This window comes from Hevea brasiliensis, chromosome 1, assembly GCF_030052815.1.
Source record: "Hevea brasiliensis isolate MT/VB/25A 57/8 chromosome 1, ASM3005281v1, whole genome shotgun sequence".
In the NCBI taxonomy this organism is placed as follows: domain Eukaryota; kingdom Viridiplantae; phylum Streptophyta; class Magnoliopsida; order Malpighiales; family Euphorbiaceae; genus Hevea; species Hevea brasiliensis.
In genome coordinates this window covers 56,413,871-56,424,482 of record NC_079493.1, presented here as the reverse complement: position 1 = coordinate 56,424,482, position 10,612 = coordinate 56,413,871, and the positions used below count along the sequence as shown (strand labels likewise).

Here is a 10,612-nt window from a genome sequence, read left to right as displayed (position 1 = left end):
CCTTCTTTTGTTTCATTTAGAGAACAGAATTCATATGGCATTTTTTTGAGCAAAATTGCTGGAGTTTTGCTTCAAAATTCTTCTTAGAACTGTCTCTATTTTTCTTAGCAAATTCTTGCCTTGATTTGTTAAGTTTTATTATATGTTCAAGGTTGTTCATCAGCATAAGTGAATTAGTCTTGTTCTTGGCTGTCCTTCTTGGGAATTATATTTTCAGTTCTCCATCTTCAAGGTGAAGGGTTGAAGGTTCAAGAGAGTTTCTTGGCTTGTTTTGAAGACGGTCCTTTGGTCTTTCTTCTTAGTAGAATCAGCAACTAAGGGTAGAAACCGTATCATTTGGTATCAGAGCTTAGGCTCTCTTCAAAACAGGTTGGTCATCCATTTTGTTGTGTTCTTGTTTTCTGCTTTCTCCTTTTTATCTTCCTTGTGTTTCAGCCTTGAAGGTTCTTCAAGTCCTTGTGTTTTTTGGTGTTTGTAAGAAAATCTGAACATATTCAGGGCTTAGTAGTGAGTTTACACTCAATACTACTAATCTTAGGGTATATTAGAGGCTTTCTTGCATCTGTCTTTGTTTCCCTAGTTTTGTCACATTTGTGTTGTTTTCTACCTTAAACCTTTTTGTTCACAACCTGGTTATTTGCATCTTTGTTGCTTGTGAAGTGTGTTGTTGAAGTGTTTAGTGCTGGATGTGTTGAGTGTATTTGTTGTGTGGTTACATGATATAAAAAAAAAAGAACAAAAAGAAAGAAAGAAAGAAAAAAGGGTTAAAGAAAAAAAAAAGGGTGCTAAAGTGCATGTTTGAGAGCTGGAATATTATAAGTTCAACATTTCTATTTGGTGGCTGTTTTGGGGGAGGTAAAACCAAACCAATCCAGAAAATTCTAAAACTTCATAGGGGTGCTTTGTAGACGAAATTAAGCTTAGAAATCAAATTTGGTGTAAAAATTCTACCGTTTACTTGGTGAACCAAATTTAGCACCTATTAGGCCAATTTGGAGTCCAAAACTTCAAGGTGCTTTCTGGAACCTCTAGACTTGATTTTCCCTACTAAAACTATGTCTTGTTGCTGCTCTTAAAACAGTTTTACAAAAATAGCAAGCTAATTCGACTCCTATTTCACTTGATTGCTCTAGAGCTTGGTGTCTTCATTTCTTGCTTCAAGTGTCATAACAAACCCTTATTCCACACGTTTTGCTTGAGTTTGTGCTTGAACATATATTAAAACTTGATTTAAACTTGCTGGAATTGCATTAGTTCTGACAAGAACTTGGTAAGCAAGCTTGAGTGGAAAAAGGCATTGAGTGGCAAGAACTCCAGGAGGGTAAAAGCCTATAAACTGAGTACAAACACTTGAGTGACCAAAAATTGATTGAATTTGTGAGGTTGTTTTCTGTTTTACTAACTTTTTTGTGCAGGTGTTAAAAATGTCACAAGAACAAACTAGTGGACTTAATATGGATAATCCTTTTTACCAACAAGCACTTGTTCAACATTTGGAAAGAATTGGTAGACAATTGAGCAACCTAGCTGACCGAATTGAAAGAATTGAGCAGAATAGTGGGAATGGTAGACAAAACATAAATGAAGGGCAGAACAGGGCTAGGGGTTCTAGAGTGAACAATGCACCACCTACAGATGATTGGGGGGATGAAATGATGATGATTCTGATGAAGAGGATGACCAGCACTCTGCTGCACATGATGACCACTATAGACCGAGAGGGATGAGAGGTAATAGGGGTGGAAGAGGTGGAGGCAAAAACTTGAGAAGAGGTAATATGGAGGAAGCAAGAGGGAGAGGGAGAGTGGATGGTAGCATTAGTGGGATCAAAATGAAAATTCCACCATTCCAAGGCAAAGCCAATCCGGATGCATATTTGGAGTGGGAGAGGAAGGTGGATCTCATTTTTTATTGTCACAATTATAGTGAGGAAAAAAAGGTGAAACTTGCAGTAGTTGAGTTTACAGATTATGCCATAGTTTGGTGGGATCAATTGCTCACTAAAAGAAGGAGAAATGGGATGAGGGGTGTTGAAACTTGGGATGAGATGAAGCAAATCATGAGGGACAGATTTGTACCTCAACATTACTATAGGGAGTTGCACCAAAGGTTGCAAGGGCTGGTGCAAGGAAACAAAAGTGTGGAAGAATATTTCAAGGAGATGGAGATGGCTATGATAAGAGCCAATGTAAAGGAGGATAGGGAAGCCACTATGGCTAGGTTCCTAAAGGGACTGAATCTTGATATTGCCAACATAGTGGAGCTACAACACTATGTAGAGCTTGATGACATGTTAAATATGGCAATCAAGATAGAAAAACAACTAAAGAAGAAGAAAGCATTCAAGATGGGTGTAGGTATGAATTCGAGCAACAATGCTCCATGGAAACCGAATTGGAAGAAGGGCGAAACTTATGATTCCAAGGCTGTTTCTAAGGAAAAGAAAGAGGAGACTAGGGGTGGAGAAAAGCCTAGTATGACTGAGAAAGGCAAGGGACAGAATACCTCTAGTGGAAGAACTAGGGATATCCAATGTTTTAGGTGCTTAGGGAAGGGACATTATGCATCTCAATGTCCTAACAAGAGGGTGATGGTGATGAGGCGGAATGGGGAGATCGAATCAGAAGATGATGATGTTGATGATGATGATGCTAGTGAGAGTATGCCTCCTTTGGAGGAAGCTAGTGATGTAGAGCATGCCGTCGGAGGTAATATTCTGGTGGTTAGGCGTGCACTAAGTGCACAAGCAAAGGAAGAAGAGGGAGATGCACTACAAAGGGAAAATATTTTCCACACTAGATGCTTGGTGAATGGTAAAACTTGTAGCATGATTGTAGATAGTGGTAGTTGTGTGAATGTTGCCAACACACTCATGGTTGCGAAGCTTGGCATGCGCACCATGAAGCATCCTAGACCATACAAGTTGCAATGGCTGAATGAATGTGGGGAAATTAAGGTGAACAAGCAAGTGATGTTGGTTTTTTCTATTGGAAGGTATAAGGATGAGGTGTTGTGTGATGTGGTGCCAATGCATGCTGGACATATTTTGCTAGGGAGACCATGGCAATATTATAGGAAGGTAGTGCATGATGGATTTAGGAATAGGTACTCCTTTGATCATGATGGACGAAGGGTTACCTTGGCAGCATTATCACCCGCACAAGCTTTTGAAGATCAATTAAAGATAAAACAGACCATGAATGAGCAACAACAAAGAGAGGCCGAGCTAAGAGTGCAAAAAGAGAAAGAAAGAAAAGAAAGAGAGGAAAAAGTAAGAGGGAAAAATGAGGAAGAGAAAGAGAAGAGAGAAAATTCCAAAAGAGCGAAACCAAAAGGAAAGGGCTTGGGGCAAAAGGAGAGTTGTGAGAAGAGTGGAGAGAATAAAGTCAGTTTGCTAGCAAAAGCCAAGGATGTGAGGACTGCATATTTTTCTAGTATGCCAATGGCTTTGCTAATTTGTAAGGGAGCTTACACCAATGTTTCTAACCTTAACCAATCCATTCCTAGTTGTGCTTTGCCCTTGTTGTAGGAGTTTGAAGATGTCTTCCCTGAAGAAATACCTAATGGGCTACCACCCATTCGAGGCATAGAGCACCAAATAGATTTTGTGCCTGGAGCTGTAATCACAAATAAGCCAGCCTATAGGACCAATCCGGAAGAGGCTAAGGAACTTCAAAGACAAGTGGAGGAGCTTCTAACAAAAGGCCATGTTAAGGAGAGCATGAGTCCATGTGCCGTACCTGTTCTTTTGGTGCCCAAAAAAGATGGGAGCATGCGCATGTGTGTGGATTGTAGAACAATCAACAAAATCACTGTAAAGTATATACTTCCCATACCTAGACTTGATGATATGCTTGATGAGTTGCATGGTGCATGCATATTTTCTAAAATTGACTTAAAGAGTGGTTATCACCAAATTCGCATGAAATTAGGAGATGAATGGAAAACTGCCTTTAAGACTCAATATGGACTATATGAATGGTTAGTCATGCCATTTGGTTTGACCAATGCACCTAGTACATTTATGAGGCTTATGAACCATGTGTTGCGTGCTTTCCTAGGAAAATTTGTTGTAGTGTATTTTGATGATATCCTAGTATATAGCCAAAATATGCATGATCATTTGCTGCACTTGAGACAAGTCTTTGAAGTGTTGAGAAAAGAGCACTTGTATGCCAATCTTAAGAAATGCACTTTCTGTATGGACAAAGTTATTTTCTTGGGATTTGTGGTGAGTGGCAAGGGAATTGAGGTTGATGAGGACAAGGTAAGAGCCATTAGAGAGTGGCCTACACCTAAGTCCGTGAGTGATGTGAGGAGCTTCCATGGGTTGGCTAGTTTTTATAGGAGATTTGTAAAGGACTTCAGTACCATAGCCTCACCCTTGAATGAAGTTGTAAAAAAGAATGTGGGATTCAAGTGGGGGGAAGAACAAGAGAATGCATTTAATTCACTCAAGGAGAAATTGTGTTCTGCACCTTTACTTGCTTTACCTGCTTTTTCTAAAACTTTTGAGATTGAATGTGATGCCTCTGGAGTGGGTATTGGAGCTGTTTTGAAGCAGGAAAGGAGACCAATTGCCTACTTCAGTGAGAAGCTAAGTGTGGCTACATTGAACTACTCCACTTATGACAAAGAGATGTATGCTCTGGTGCGTGCACTTGAGACTTGGCAACACTACTTGTGGCCGAAGGAGTTTGCCATTCATAGTGACCATGAGTCACTCAAGTACTTAAAGGGGCAGAACAAGCTCAACAAGCGCCATGCCAAGTGGAGTGAATTCATTGAAAGTTTCCCATATGTGATTCAATACAAGCAAGGCAAAGAGAATGTGGTGGCTGATGCACTTTCAAGGAGGTACACTTTACTTTCCATGCTTGATGCTAGACTTTTAGGCTTCGAACATGTGAAAGAAATGTATGCTAATGATGATGACTTTGGGAAAGTGTTTGCCTTTTGTGAACATGCTGCATATGATAAATTCTATAGGCATAATGGTTTCTTGTTTAGGGAAAATAAATTATGTGTGCCTAAATGCTCAATTAGAGAGTTGCTTGTTAAAGAATCACATGCTAGTGGTTTAATGGGACATTTTGGGGTTGCAAAGACCTTAGAAATTTTAAAGGAACATTTTTATTGGCCACACATGAAGAGGGGTGTAGAGAGATTGTGCGCTAGATGTGTGACTTGCATGAAGGCAAAGTCCAAAGTAAGGCCGCATGGCCTATACATGCCATTGAGTGTTCCTAGTGAACCTTGGGTAGATTTATCCATGGATTTCATTTTGGGTTTACTTAGGACAAAGAAAGGCCATGATAGTATTTTTGTTGTTGTTGATCGTTTTTCCAAGATGGCTCATTTCATACCATGTCACAAGACTGATGATGCATCTTACATTGTTTCTTTGTTCTTTAGGGAGATAGTTAGATTGCATGGCATTCCTAGAACAATTGTTAGTGATAGGGATGTGAAATTTCTAAGCCATTTTTGGAAAGTCCTATGGGGAAAATTAGGAACGAAACTTTGTTTCTCCACCACTTGCCATCCACAAACGGATGGGCAAACAGAAGTTGTAAATAGGACCGTGGGCACTCTTCTACGTGCAATGATTAAACAAAACTTGAAAGCTTGGGAGGAGTGCATACCATTCATAGAATTTGCATACAACAGGTCTATGCATTCATCTACTGGTTATTCACCATTTGAACTTGTATATGGTTTTAACCCACTAACTCCTTTAGATTTGTTGCCTTTGCCTACTAATGAGCTTGCTAGTTTAGATGGCAAAAGGAAAGCTGAAATGGTGAAACAAATGCATCAAAAAGCAAAGCAACAAATGGAAAAAGTGAATGAGAGAAGGGCAGCCCAAGCTAACAAGGGGAGAAAGAAGATGGTGTTCCAACCTGGTGATCTTGTATGGGTTCACTTGAGAAAGGAGAGGTTTCCTACACAAAGGAAATCAAAACTTCAGCCTAGGAGTGATGGACCTTTTGAAGTGCTAGAGAGAATTAATGACAATGCATACAAAATAAACCTTCCAGGTGAGTATGGTGTAACTGCTACATTTAATGTGACTGATCTTGCTCCTTTCTATGCAGATGATGACAATTCGAGGACGAATTCTTTCGAAGAGGGAGAGGATGATGAGGAACCGGTTGCACCAATTCCACCAATTCCACACCAAGGGCCAATAACTAGAGCAATGGCTAAGAAGCTTAAAGGCTTGGTGCATAAGCACATCACCAAGTCCAACCTCTTGCAAGTATTCGGTTTGGACTTGGAAGAGGGAAGCCAACCTTGCTGTACATTCCTTTGCATATTTGAGGAGCCAAGAGACCAAGTGGCATCCGTCCAAGTTGGCATACATGTGGCAGCCACCTCAGCAAATCCATCCTAGTTGGCATCCAATGTGGCGTCCATGTGGAGTGCCTAGGTGGCAGCACAATTGGCAGCCCATGTCCACCAACTTTTTGAAGATGCTTTTGTCCATTTTGCAAAGATTGAAAGCCATAACTTTGTCCAAGAGCTCCAGCCATGCTTCAACTATTTATAGGAAAAGCAAAGTTACTACTTTCAACTTCAAGACAAAACACCTCTTTTCAGATTGTCTCTCATTTGTAGGCTGCCAAATCTGAATTTCCTATTAATGTTTGAACTTTGTATCTATTTTTGGAGAGATTGGTGTATTAACCAAGACTTGCACATGTCCTATGGTTGTTGAAATGTCTTGGCAGAATACACCAACCCATATTAGCCTTCTTTTGTTTCATTTAGAGAACAGAATTCATATGGCATTTTTTTGAGCAAAATTGCTGGAGCTTTGCTTCAAAATTCTTCTTAGAACTGTCTCTATTTTTCTTAGCAAATTCTTGCCTTGATTTGTTAAGTTTTATTATATGTTCAAGGTTGTTCATCAGCATAAGTGAATTAGTCTTGTTCTTGGCTGTCCTTCTTGGGAATTATATTTTCAGTTCTCCATCTTCAAGGTGAAGGGTTGAAGGTTCAAGAGAGTTTCTTGGCTTGTTTTGAAGACGGTCCTTTGGTCTTTCTTCTTAGTAGAATCAGCAACTAAGGGTAGAAACCGTATCATTTGGTATCAGAGCTTAGGCTCTCTTCAAAACAGGTTGGTCATCCATTTTGTTGTGTTCTTGTTTTCTGCTTTCTCCTTTTTATCTTCCTTGTGTTTCAGCCTTGAAGGTTCTTCAAGTCCTTGTGTTTTTTGGTGTTTGTAAGAAAATCTGAACATATTCAGGGCTTAGTAGTGAGTTTACACTCAATACTACTAATCTTAGGGTATATTAGAGGCTTTCTTGCATCTGTCTTTGTTTCCCTAGTTTTGTCACATTTGTGTTGTTTTCTACCTTAAACCTTTTTGTTCACAACCTGGTTAACATCCCTATCACTAACTAAACTCTTAGGTATGCCATGCAACCTAACAATATCTCTAAAAAATAAATTTGCAACATTTGTAGCATCATCAGTTTTATGGCATGGAATAAAATGTGCCATTTTTGAAAACCTATCAACAACAACAAAAATTGAATCATGGCCTTGTTTAGACCTAGGTAATCCCAACACAAAATCCATAGACAAATGAACCCAAGGATCACTAGGGGTAGGCAAAGGTGTATACAAACCTTGTGGCAAAACTCTAGATTTAGCCTTAGCACACACAATGCACCTAGCACATACTCTTTCAACATCTCTTTTCATATTCGGCCAATAAAAATGTTCCTTCAATACATCTAAAGTTTTGGCAACACCAAAATGACCCATTAATCCACCAGCATGAGACTCATTCACAAGTAATTCACGCATGGAACTCTTAGGCACACACAATCTATTTTCTCTAAACAAATATCCATCATGCCTATAAAACTTCTCAAAAGCATTCTTTTCACAAGCTGCATATACTCTAGCAAAGTCATCATCTTCAGCATATAATTCTTTCACATATTCGAATCCTAATAACTTTGCATCAAGAAGGGCAAGAAGGTTATACCTTCGAGATAAGGCATCAGCCACCTTTAAAATATCCCAAATGCCGCCTCTATTCATTCCGATTGAATCTTTGGTTCCAAATCCGTATGAAACCCTATCAAATCTTTCGAACCCTTTATGTTACCTTTAATATCATTATTTCACCGTTTTTATGTTGTCTGAGTCTTATTTTAACGTTTCACTATTCATAACTTCTTTAGTCTTTGCCATTTCATTACCACTAAAAAGATCTATTACCTTAGTATCCTCGATAGCATATCAATTAACTTTTATTTTTGTCATAAAGTAATCCTTAAATATCCTAAATAACTTGTTTTAGCTTTCTGAAATGTCATCTTCAACCCTTGTTTTCCTTAAAACTTGTTTTAGGGCCTGTTTTAGCTAACTGACAGTGAACCTGCCCATAATTCATTCGAACTTTGTGATCACCTTAGTTGCGTCCCAAATGAACGTGATACTAAATTTTAGGCAGAACTTCCATCGGTTGCCCAGTGATCTAAAATCTACCCTCAATTCGCCCCACTGGAACCTTTAGCTCCAAATTTGTTGTGAACGGTGCAAAATCATTCCTGGTCCTTGATTTTGCCTTTTATATTATTATTTCAGTGCTTTTAAATTTTCTGATCATTATTTTATGCGCTTGCTATGCATAATTTGTTTAGTTTTTGTCGTTTCTTTGCAGCCAAAATGATCCTAGCGGCCCAAAAAGCAAATGTAATGAGTTCTATTTTGGTCGAAAGCAACAACCTTAAGATATCCCAAATAACCTTTTTTCAGCTTCTGCAAACGCGATCTTCAAGTCTGAACCTGATTTTCTACAAAACACGTTTTGGGGGCTGCTTTAGTGAGCCTCGGTCAAGCTTACATGGAATTTGTTCTAACTTTAGAATGACTTTAGCAGCATCCCAAATGGACCCCATATTAAATTTCACGTCAAAATTACATCATTTGCCTGGCGAGCCAAAATCTCGCCCCAATTGAACTTCGGTTCCAAATCTGTATGAAACCCTATCAAATCTTTCAAACCCTTTATGTTACCTTTAATATCATTATTTCACCGTTTTTATGTTGTCTGAGTCTTATTTTTGTATCGTTTCGGGATTAAAAAGAAATGTAGATAAATAGTTACTATTTAATCAAAATGTTATTCAAATGAATAATTTACATGAATGAAAATATTAATTTTTGAATGTTATAAATTTTGAAGAATTTAGAAATTTTAAATTTTTATTTGCTATGAATTGTCAAGCATAACTTGTATTAAGTTTTAAATTATTAGTTTGTACACCACTGAGTTCACCACTCAGCGATAGCTTTGTATACTGTCGCAAGTGAAAGAAAATATAAAGCAGCTGAGCAAGATTACTGAAAGGCATAGTGAGACTATCTTTGGGTATATCATAGGTATACCCTTGTACTTTAGATTTGATGTACTTCTGTAATTATATGTATGAAATTTACTTTGAGCAGTTGTACCAACTCTTTTGTAATATATTTTTGGATTGTAATGAAATGTCGCTGTCGCTATCGTCCTTTTTATGAGACTTGGAGCACTCAGCAGCATCTTTTGCTTTTGAAGTGGATGCTTTTGAGCTGGCTTCTTTGTCTTCTTCTTGTAGTGCGCTGAAAAGTTGTCGGCGCAATTCTTCTTTCGGCACTGATTTGAGTAGGTCTTTGAAAAGATCTGACAGTCCTGAAGAGACTGATGGACTTGGCAGTGATGGCCTTTTAGCCAGAGTGATTAGTCCTTTGGAGGAATAGATTGAGGGTGGCTCGAAAAAGTCACACTTATCCCACCATTTGATTAGGACTCTTCTGGTTAACCAGGGTACGTGTTCAGTAGAGAATTCACTGAACCTTTTCATCTTTTTTCTTGAGATAATATAATCCCATCTGACTATCCATGGTATTTTGTAAAGGATAGTAAATAGTAATCTTGAATCCTTTAAGGATTTATTTGAATCGGTAAACTGTTCATAAACAGTCCGAACCTTATTAGGTAAAGAAATGGGATATAATCCCCAGTTAAAGAACCATTCATAGAACCATGAGGGAAATTCCCAAAGTTCTTTGTCTAACTGGAACTGTATGAACCAGCTAAACTTTTTCTGCCTATTTTCATAAATTAAGGCACCAGTCCAGGCAATCATGTAATCAAAATAATTAAAGTACCTGGGTTTACCGAAATTCAACTCTCTTTGTTTAAAGAGTGAATCTCCCCAATCATCGTAGGTAATAACCCTTTTGATGATGAACTTGCTGAAAGCCCACTCATTAGCGGACCTTTCTGTAGGTGAGAAGACCACTGAGTCGGTCTCTGCTAGGATAGCTTGATAATAAGTGTAGTCCTTTGGTAAATAAGGATTCACTGTATGATGTTCTGTATAGAAATTTGCCACCTCATAAGGTTTCAAATCCTTGTGTTTCCTGTCTATGGGCATAAGGAAACAGTAACTGATTGGAATGTAGGGGTAATTAACCTCCTTAGCATTATTGGCTTCGACACTGATAGCATAAGCGTCGTCCCTGAGTTTGTCCATCATTTTAGACGGAGGTGGAGATACCTCGTGAGTCCGTTTTGACGGAGTTACTGAGGCTTTTGAACTCATGT

The 10,612-nt window shown here is 38.6% G+C and overlaps 1 pseudogene; it reads left to right on the top strand.

Annotated features, from left to right (window-relative positions):
• The first annotated feature begins 1,723 nt into the window (after positions 1–1,723).
• LOC131183162 (uncharacterized) lies at positions 1,724–9,762 on the top strand (annotated as a pseudogene).
• Positions 9,763–10,612: the final 850 nt, after the last annotated feature.